Here is an 11528-nt window from a genome sequence, read left to right on the forward strand (position 1 = left end):
ACAGTTGCAAAAATTCTTCAGGGCTTTTTCTGATATTATGGAAATGCTATGCAGAGATATAGTTTTGAACAAGAAAATTACAAAAAAGCTTCAAGAGTCAAGGTTTGATGTCATTCTTGCAGATCCTGTTGCTCCCTGTGGTGAGCTGTTGGCTGAGCTACTTCAAATCCCATTTGTGTATACTCTCCGCAGCCTTCCAGGCTACACGCATGAGAAGTACAGTGGAGGTATCCCATTGCCTCCATCTTATGTGCCCATTATTCTGTCTGAACTAACTGATTGAATGACATTCATGGATCGGGTAAAAAATATGCTGCATGTGCTATGCTTTGACTTTTGGTTTCAAACATTTGATGAGAAGAAGTGGAATCAATTTTACAGTGAAGTCCTAGGTACGCTGTGAATTTTAAATTTTTGTTGTGCAGTCCAAATATCCTGTGCTTTGAAGGTGAGAGTAAGAACATAAATCAGATGATGAAATGAAAGTATAAAATGATCAATTAATCTGAGACATACTGTGGAAATGCTTACTTATATTGTAGAGATATGTAGAAACCCATGCTCATCACTTGTTTAGAACACTGCAGTAAATAATAACCCTGAAAATTGTACCACTGAAAATTACTAGTGTAATTATGTATGCCTTTATTAAACTTCTTATATGTCTTAAGGAACAGCAATTACAAACCTAAGTAAGTGACTTAATGATTATAGCTGTGTACATTAGGTACTTAAGCTTGATTTATTACCATAACTCCCTATGTGGCATTAAGGAAATTAATTTCCCTTGTGTAGCTCAATTTCCTAACTTACAATTTAAAACCTTTACATATAATGTCATAAGAGGTCTTTCACAAATAAACAAATAATGTTTCTATCCTAAAAGCAGAAAGCTATAACTTCAGGGGTTTTTTTACTTTTTTTATACCAAAGCACAGTAATTAAACATCTTATTGACATTATTCCAGCTCATTTCAGGAAATCACATGCTTTATTATACACACTATTTCCTCATTATTCTGCCTTTCATATGCTTTTACCAATTCAGGGAAACCCACTACATTATTTGAGACAATGGGGAAAGCTGATATATGGCTTATTCGAACCTACTGGGATTTGGAATTCCCTCATCCTCTCTTACCAAATTTTGTCTTTGTTGGGGGACTCCAATGCAAACCTGCCAAACCCCTGCCTAAGGTAAACCCATTCCACCTTCTGTGTTTGGTTTTCTCTGCAGTTTCGTTTGAATTTCCTCATTTGTTGTATATTCCTCATTCAGGTTGTCTAAGTGGTAAGAGAGATATGAGAATAGGGATGTTGAGGAGAGATTAGCAGAGATCACAGAATATATCCTAGAATCCTTGCTTAACTAAGGTGAAATATCAATAATGTTCAAAACCTGGTAAAGGGAGAGGATGAAATGGAAGACACTAAAAAAGTTAAGTAACTAGATAAATAAAATAAAATGATATAGGCAGAATCATAAGAATTGTTCTCAAGAGCTTCAAATTAACTTTAGCAGGATAAGGATGAATAAAGAGATAATTGATGATAGAGACATAAGTAGGAATGAGATTATTATTAGGATTTGAAATGCCTATTGATGGTGTTGGAGAGCCAATTAAATGTGCTAAACATGGGAGATATACAGTGAGATTTTCTTTTTAAAGAATATGTCTAAATACAGTCACACTATTTGATTGCAAAGGAATAAGATAATGTAAAGGGGAAATATCTGGGAAATTGTTGTAAGAATAGAACCAATAGATGATGGAAACTAGACTAGAAGGTTCATAGAGATGGCTATGCTAACTCGTGTGTGAATAGTCCCACTCATGTGGTGGTGTGTGGAAAAAAAACTGGTCAATTCAGACAAAAGATTTAAAACGTCATTCTCACTTAGTGATTCATAGAAATATTCACTGTTGTAATATTCAGTTTTTGTTTCTATCACATACTATTTTAAGAACGTCTAAATTTTACCATCTAATTAGCCTACCTCCACATTTAAAAGGTAGGGGGAGTATTTAATATGACTGTTTGAAGTGATATTTTTGCCATATGCTATGCAGTCTGTGTTCAAATATTTGAATTATGTTCAGCCTTGCAGAAAAGAAAGCCACAATATGGCCGAAAAAAATTATCATCATTTGTGGCATAGCAAGTTCAAGGCTAGTATAGCAACTTTATCTGTAACAAATAATATCAACTTGGGACTAATATCAGAGCAAATTTTGTCATAGGTAAACAAGCCCAGAACTGTGTTCACGGAAATATGGATAGTTCCAATGTAGTAAAAATGTTAATTTAGGTCATGTTTAGTTTTAATATGGACGTGTATAGTTCTGGACATGAATTGAATTTTTATGAGTATTTTATGTATATGCAAGTCTCATTTACAATTTCCTAAATGTCCATTATTTTTAATCTCCAGCTATTAAAGATAATACTGTAGAAAACTTTTGGAAACTCTCAGAAACTATAGGATGAGAAATACATATTCTGGAGATGAGAAAATATAAATTAAAACCAAATTGACCACTTTTCCTAAGCTCACCATGAAGGAATAAAAATACTAATGATTAACAAACTGAAATGATTCCTCATATATCATCCCAGCTGTATATAGACCATTGTAATAATTATAAATAAAACCAATTAAGAATCTTGCTCTGATTCCTAACTCAGAGAAAATACATTAAGAATTAGCACAGCTGTAACTAAGAGTGTGAATAGAAGTGAATGAAGGTCACCTACATAATCATTGTCTAGAAATTCAATTTGCTTTTTTCCTTTCACATACAAATAAATACACACACAAATGTACAGAAATATCAATAAAAGAGGATATTTTATGTCACATTAAAGGTCTTCTTCCAAAGAAAATGAATCATGGCCATTACACCAATGATTCGTAGTAATACTTGATTTTTCTATCCTTAGGTTTAACAATCTTTTCAGAAGTGTTTGCTGTGTTGCTGCTCTTTTATGAGGTATCCATTTCTTTCTTCACAGAAAATAGAAGACTTTGTCCAGAGCTCTGGAGAAAATGGTGTTGTGGTGTTTTCTCTTATGTCGATGGTCAGTAACTTGACAGAAGAAAGGGCCAATGTGATTGCATCAGCCCTGGCACAGATTCCACAAAGGTTAGAAAAAGTGCCTGCTTGGTGGACACTAGCATAATACGTGTGCTAAACTCTGGAAATGATTAGAGTCCAAGGTGTTTTTGTGTCAAAGACAAGTTGGGCTGCACACAGCTCAAAAGTTAGAATGAATGCCTAATAAGCAGGAGTCCTGAGATCAAACCTCAGTAGTGAAAAAAAAGTAAATTATTATATCTCTAATTCATCTTATAAATTATAAAACAGAAATATATATGACAGATTATAAAGTAGTAAAAAGGATATGTTTATTGAAAGAAATTCGGGCATTATCATTGCTATATATATCCATATATATATCATATATGGATATAGAAAGATTATAACTAATGGGTACAGTGAAAGGTTGGTATCAGAATGTAATTGCAGGCAGATACACAGCAGTCTCCAAATTCTTCACTATTACTTATTCCTCTTCTATGCAGAATTTCAGAGAACACTGTATGTATTACAGATGTTGTCAGTAAGTAACCAAAGTTTTATTAGTAACTGGCCCAGCAGTAATGTTAAGCAGGTACTGAAAGCAAGTTGAAATTCATCATGAAGTTCTGGTGTCCAATGTAAGCGCAGCTCCATACTCACCATAATCTTAGAATAGCTGATTTTGCTAACTGCTGAGAGTGCTATTCAGAAGAAAGTAGGCCAGAATTCACCAACCATGAGTCAATAGCTGCCTTGCAAAGGATGTTTACAGAAGGATAAAACAGCTTTCCTGGTGAACAGGACCTGGCCAATGTCTAAAACAGAGAGAAATGTTAAAGACATGGTAGAGATTGGACCTGACCATGAAGTGAATCCTTTCATTAAAGTGTATCACACAATAGCTTGGCTTCTAATACATCAGACTGTATCTCTTTCTGCTTGAGGAGGGAGAAGGGAAAGGAAAGAGCCCAGAGGAAGTAAATCTTGTACAGAAAGAAACTCAAAATCCTATCAACTCAACGAAGTGTATCAGTAACTTCTTGTCTAATGTATAGAATAAACTTTAGTACACTTGTGGTATTTGGATGTTTGTAAACTGCTTTTTAATTTCCTGTCTGGTGTAGACTTCTCTCAATCACCTAACAATTTTTTTTCTGCAAACATAACATAACTTTTCTCTTCACATAGAATATGGAAACAATTCTTAAAATTATATTCTTGTTTATAAGTATAGCTTGCCAATTTGAAATTAAATTCCTTAGTTTTGTGGAAGGGATGAAAATGATCTTGATCTATAGGAGGGAGACACTCTAAAAACTGCTAATCATAATAAATAATTAACAAGTGAGAACAAGAAAATCCTTCCAATATCACTCAAAAAGGATATAACAAAGTATTATAAAAAATTTTAAATGAGTGATTAAACATACAAGATAAAAATGTAGCCAATTATTCCTAATTAGATATAGTTTGTCACACTAGAATCATATTGACTGCTTTAAATTGTCATGAATTCTTGGATTTGTCACATATCTCTTTTTTCCTAAGTAACTATGTATGAATATCATGAGTATATTGCACTCAATTGATTACAAAGATAAATGTAGTAAATATAAATATTCTTTGTCCTTATTATATTAAAATACCATACCTTAATTTATTTATTATATGTCATATGGAAGATGTTCATTTGATATTTTTAATTTTCATAAGTCAATGCTAGTATAATGTGAAATTTCAGTCAAAGAATAAGGTATTTTCTGTATCAACAGGTTGTATGGAGATATGATGGCAAGAAACCAGACACCTTGGGATCTAATACTCAGCTATACAAGTGGATTCCCCAGAATGACCTTCTTGGTAAGACTCTGGAAAACTTCAGTGAGAATTTCAGAAACAGCTAGTCAGGAAGTAATAGGAACAAGTTGAGTATTTACTATACAAAACTAAGAGATAAGACTAATTTCTTCATATTTTTCAAGATTAAGGAAATGAAAATAAAGTATAATTATTGTGATTTTTATGTTGACAATCTTATAGGCTATGGCAGAATCAAAGTATTTTTAGTTCAGATATAATTACCTCTATGAGAATTTTTCAGGCACTTCCTGCATTGTCTCTGTCTCATACTTCTGATGCCTACATTATCATTCCTCTGCTTTAGGAGAATTTGAAATGCCACTGAAAATAACATGCTATCTTCTCGTACAATGGCCTCTGCATTTTCCATTGAAATAAAGATACAAACTCTATCAAGAGGTGGCAACAACTTTCATAATGATGTGTGACTTGTGTTTTCTCTTACATCTGCACCACCATCCCACTTCTGCTGCCTTGGACGCTGTCATGACAAAAAAAAGTGACTTCAGTATTTCTTTTTTGTGTGTGTGCTCTTCTTGGTTGAGAGACTTTTTATCATTGCTTTAACATCATTGCTTGGTATAGATCTGTTTAAGTGGCTGATATCCTCCTGAGGCAATTTAGGCCCATTATATGAGTCTAGAAATTTATCCATTTCTTCTAGATTTCCCAGTTTATTAGAATATAAATTTTTAAAGTATTCCCATATCTTCCTATGAATTTTATTGGTATTTGTTGCAATAAACTCTTTTTCATCTCTAATTTTATTAATTTGGACCTTTTCCCTCCTTTTTTGGTTAATGTAGATAAGGTCAATCATGCTTATCTTTTCAAAGAATCAAATTTTGTTTTTTTATTATTTATACTTGTTTATTCTCATGTGCATATATTGTTTGGGCCATTTCTCCCTCTTACCCCCATCCCCTCCCTCTATTCCCCATCCCCCTCACTTCCAGGCAGAATCTATTCTTCCTGTATCTCTAATTTAGTTGGAGAGAAAACAAAAACAATAATAAGATAGACAAAGTATTTTTGCTAGTCGAGGTAAGGATAGCTATACAGAGAGATTCTTAGCACTGCTTCCATGTACCAGTGTGTTACACACAAGTTAATTCATCTGTTACTGACCTTTGCACTACTTCCTGATACCCTTCTCATGTTGAACTCTGTCACTTTAAGTTTCCTGTGTTAGTTCCTTGATAGTAGGGACATAAAATACTTTCATGTTTTGGGTTTCTTACCTATCCTCATACTTCCTGTGAGTACTCACAAATTATCATGTGACCCAAGTCCAACTACATTGCTGCACTTGCTCTAGATCTAAAGGGAGAACATATGATTTTTCATCTTCTGATCCTGGCTAACCTCGCTCAGAATGATGTTCTCCAGTTCCATCCATTTACTTGTGAATGATAAGATTTCATTCTTCTTCATGGCTGAGTAAAATTCCATTGTGTATAAATACCACTTTTTTTTAATCCATTCGGCAGTAGTGGGGCACCTTGGCTGTTTCCATAACTTGGTTATTGTGACTAGTGCTGCAATAAACACGAGTGTGCAGGTGCCTTGCAGTAGCCTGTGTTGCATTTCTTTGGGTATATCCCCAAGAGTGTGATTGCTGGATCATGTGGTACATCTATATTTAGATTTTTAAGAAGCCTCCAAATTTTTTTCCATAGTGGTTGCACTCATACCAGCAGTGTATGAGTGTTCCTTTTTCCCCACATCTGCACCAACACCTGCTGCTAGTGTTGTTTTTTGATGATGGCTATTCTAACAGGGGTAAAGTGGAATCTTAGTGTGGTTTTGATTTGCATTTCCTTTATGGCTACAGATGGTGAGCATTTTTTCATGTGTTTTTGGCTATTTGAGTTTCTTCTTTTGAGAAAGTTATGTTTAGTTCAGTTGCCCATTTCTTTATTGGTTCATTGATTTTGGAAGAATTTAATTTTTTGAGTTCCTTATATATTCTGGTTATCAGACCTTTGACTGATGTATAGCTGGCAAATATCTCCTCCCACTTTGTGGGTGGTCTCTTCAGTTTAGAAACCATTTCTTTGGTTGAGCAGAAACTTTTTAGTTTTATGAAGTCCCATTTGTCCATCCTTTCTCTTAGTTGCTGAGCTGTTGGGGTTCTTTTGAGGAAGTCCTTGCCTATACCTATTACTTCCAGGGTGTTTCCTACTCTTTCCTGAATCAGCTTCAGAGTTTTGGTTCTGATATTAAGATCTTTGACCCATTTTGAGTTGATACTAGTAAAGAGTGATAAACATGGATCTAGTTTCAGTTTTTTGCAGATGGATAACCACTTTTCCCAACAACATTTGTTGAACAGGCTGTCTTTTCTCCTTCATACTTTTTAGCACCTTTGTCAAAGATAAGTTAAGCATAGTTGTGTGGGTTCATATCCGGGTCTTCTATTCTGTTCAACTGGTCTTCATGTCTGCTTTTGTGCCAATACCATGCTGTTTCTATTGCTATTGCTTTGTAATATAGTTTGAAGTCTGGTATTGTGATTCCTCCAGCATTGCTTTTTTTGCTGGGTATTGCCTTGGCTATTCATGGTCTCTTGTGTTTCCAAATGAACTTTAGCATAGAGTTTTCAATCTCTGTGATGAATGTCATTGGGATTTTGATGGGAATTGCTTTAAATATGTAGATTGCTTTTGGTAGCATAGCCATTTTAACTATGTTGATTCTACTAATCCATGAGAACGGGAGATCTCTCCACGTTATGTAGTCTTCCTTGATCTCTTTCTTCAGAGGTTTGTAATTCTCTTTGTAGAAGTCATTCACATTCTTTGTTAAGTTTACTCCTAGGTACTTGATTTTTTTTGAGGCTATTGCAAATGGAATTGTTTCCATATATTCTTTCTTAGTTTGTTTGTTATTGGTGTATAGAAAAGCTAAAAATTTTTGTAAGCTGATTTTGTATCCTGCCACCTTGCTCTAGTGTTAATGGTATCTAGGAGTTTTTGGGTAAAGTTTTCTGGGTCTTTAAGATATAGGATCATATTGTCTGCAAACAGGGATACTTTTACAGTTTCTTTACCTATTTGTATTCCTTTTATTTCTTATTCTTGCCATATTGCTCTGGCTTGGAATTCCAGGACTATATTGAATAGGAGTAAGGATAGTGGGCACCCTTGTCTTGGTCATGATTTTAAGTGCAGTGGTTTTGTTTTTCACCATTAAGTATTATGTTGGCTGTAGGTTTTTCATATACAGCCTTTATAATCTTGAGGTACTTTCCTCCTATTCCTGGCCTTCTCAGAGCTTTTATCATGAAGTGGTATTGGATCTTGTTGAGGGCTTTTTCTGCATCTATTGAAATGATCAAGTGTTTTTTGTCTTTACTTCTAATGATGTGCTGCATTATATTTAGAGATTTATGTGTGTTGAACCACCCCTGCATCCCTGGGATGAAGCCAACTTGGTCATGGTGAATGATTTTTCTGATGTGTTGCTGGATTCAGCTTGCTAGTATTTTATTGAGGATTTTTGCATCAATGTTCATTAAGGATATTGGCCTATAGTTCTCCTTTTTGGAAGTGTCTAAAAATATGGAATGCTTCACCAATTTGCATATTATCCTTGTTCAGGGGCCATGCTAAGCTTCTCTGTATCATTCCAATTTTAGTATATGTGCTGCCAAAGCAATCACTTCAGTATTTCTTTAGGAAAAAGTACTCCAAAATGTGCACAAAGAGTTTTTAAAATTGGCACATGCTGCAAGCTTACAAATGCTGTTTTCATTTGTTTTCTCCTCTGATAATATTGTTTTCATTTTTCACTGTCAAGTCACATACAATCTCTTCTAAATAGCATTCACTGAATTTTCCAGTAGACTTAGGTACTTCTTGTACTAAATTATAAAACAATTTTAATGCAGTATCATGACTGTAATAACCTATTATCTAGAGGACACTGCCTGTTAAACCTTTCAAAGATTTATACTTTATGTTTCTCATTTCATTTCTAAAACATATATTAACAATTTTGTGGCAATTCACCCAATTGCAGGTCATCCAAAAACCAAAGCCTTCATAACTCATGGTGGAGCTAATGGTGTCTATGAGGCAATTCATCATGGGATCCCTATGGTGGGCATTCCTTTGTTTGGGGATCAACCTGACAATATTGTTCGTATGAAGGCCAAGGGAGCAGCTGTTAGACTGGACTTTACCACAATGTCAACTACAGACCTTCTCAATGCGTTGGAGACAGTCATCAATGATCCTTTGTGAGTATAACTGCATTCCCTTTTTAAGTAGTATTTATAGAAAGTTGTTCATCATTAGTGATTATGAGTTTCTTCCCTTTTGAAGGAGACTTATAAGAATTTAAATTATTAAATCTATTTGTGCTCATTTTATTACTTTATTTTCAATAAGAAATTTATCTTAAAATTTTATTAGATATTACAGATTAAATAGCTAATCACATACTGCAGTTATTTCAAGACAATAATTTTGGATATACTTAAGTATTTATAATAAGGATAACACTTTTAAATACGATTTAGTCTACATAAGAAGTTTGATGAGCTTGAAGGTTAATAACAAAAGGTTTTCATTGTTTAAAATTTCTAAATGTTAATCTCAAAAATTCATTTTATTGTTATTATTATTATTATTTTGGATCTCATTAACAATATATAACAAAATTTACCAGATTAAGTTAGAAAAGTCAAATGCATATATATTCTTATATATTATATTTTGAAGCCCTGAAACTGTTACATAATATATTAAAGATGTTTATAATAACAATAAAAATGTGACATGACATTACAATCATTTCCCATGTATAGAATTGTTGTGCAAATTCTGACAAATAAAAAAACATTTGACAATTGACATTTAAGTGAATGTCTGAATGAGAGAAGAAAAGATTTATAGTATATCAAGAAAATGTACAAGTAAAGGAAAAGAGAGTATAAAAGGTGTTATAAAGATGACAAATGAACACTATTGGAGAATTCAATTTACTGCCACAGCAAAAATGCAATTATCAAATGTGTAGTGATATTTAAAATGTTGCCAGTTCTGACCATTCAGAGTCATTGAGTCCAAGAACAGAATATGGCCTGTTTTCAATTGTGATGAGAAGTAGATGGATATTTTAAGGAAGCTATTATCATAATTTGTCTGGTTCACTTAAACACTCATTTGGGCTACTAGGTAGAAATTAAAAAAAAAAATAGAGGGCAGAAAAGAATAGTGGAAACCATGAGATGGCAAGGCGTCATTTCACCCACCATCACACAACTCCTCTTTAAAAGCCTCAGGACAATCATCCTCAAATTACTTCTCTTCTGTTTCTCTCCTTAGACTTAGAATCACTTCCATTTTTTCTGATGGAAAATATTAATCTTTCCCTCTTGATTTTCTATTTGGAAAATGTTTGTCAATCAGAATATCCTAATTAAGAACAAAGCATTGTATACAAAGAAAAGTAAAAAAAAAAGCACTTGCATAGCACCTCTATAACATTTATACTGAATCATTAATTTGTAAGACACATTTCTGAAATTGTCAATGACTTAATATCCTTAGGCAAACTAAATTTCCCTTTAATGTTGGTATCTTTCCGACTCTCCCTCAGATGTAAAGAGAATGCTATGAGGTTATCAAAAATTCACCATGATCAGCCACTGAAGCCTCTGGAGCAAGCTGTCTTCTGGATCGAGTTTGTCATGCGCCACAAAGGAGCCAAGCATCTTCGCCCAGCTGTCCATGACCTCACCTGGTTCCAGTACCACTCTCTGGATGTGATTGGTTTCCTGCTGGCTTGTGTGGGAACTGTTATATTCATCACCACAAGATGTCTTATTTGTTGCCAGAAGTATACTAAAACTGGAAAAAAGAAGAAAAGAGACTAGTACTTTCTAAGCTTGTAGTGGGGATTCCTGTAAGAAGAAGTTGTCATGTGACATTCCTTACTACTCTGACAAGAATCTTTACAACTTATTTTCAAGTCAATGAATTGTTTTCAAGGGATATGCTACCTGTTTAAGACATAAAATAGTTCAAGACACAGGAGAAACTTCTGGGGAAAGGATGAATAAGCTATATGTGTATGCTTTGAAATGTGTGTTTGAATATCATAAATTTATTCCTCACAAAATTGACTCTGCTTACTTAAGGTTCACTACTTTTGTATGGACACAAGACTATTGAAAACTGTTCTCAGTTTTGTAGGTTTTGAAAATACTCTGCCTGTTCCAACTTTTTGGTATAGAATTTTGTAGTTTCACCATTTCTGAAGAAGTATTCAACAGTTAGAGTTGTACATCAATGTTCATTTTTCTACTTTTATTTGGCAGAACAATAATGTTCTTCTGTTCACTAGACCTGCAGCTTCAGCATCACTTCTTTCCTAAAAAAATAAAGAAAAACTCATCAAATAATCAGATATTTATCCATGCAAGGCCTTTTTTTTTCTTTTCTCATACTTTGTTTTTATCATTGTTGTACTATGGGTACATTGTGACATTTTAAAAAGTTCTTACAATATATCATAGTTAAATTCACCCCCCATTCTCCTTTATCCAACCCCCACATTCCTGGAATAGTTTCAACA

At 33.8% G+C, this 11528-nt stretch overlaps 1 non-coding gene and 1 pseudogene across 1 annotated transcript; one reads left to right on the forward strand and one right to left on the reverse strand.

Moving 5' to 3' along the window:
- LOC109674816 (UDP-glucuronosyltransferase 2B4-like) overlaps positions 1 to 10842 on the forward strand; it is a 722912-nt pseudogene extending 712070 nt beyond the window's left edge.
- LOC141411125 (U6 spliceosomal RNA) lies at positions 8501 to 8607 on the reverse strand. Its single transcript, XR_012435966.1, has one exon. It is a non-coding gene; the product is annotated as a U6 spliceosomal RNA (small nuclear RNA).
- Positions 10843 to 11528: the final 686 nt, after the last annotated feature.

Source organism: Castor canadensis, chromosome 9 (assembly GCF_047511655.1).
Source record: "Castor canadensis chromosome 9, mCasCan1.hap1v2, whole genome shotgun sequence".
Lineage (NCBI taxonomy): Eukaryota > Metazoa > Chordata > Mammalia > Rodentia > Castoridae > Castor > Castor canadensis.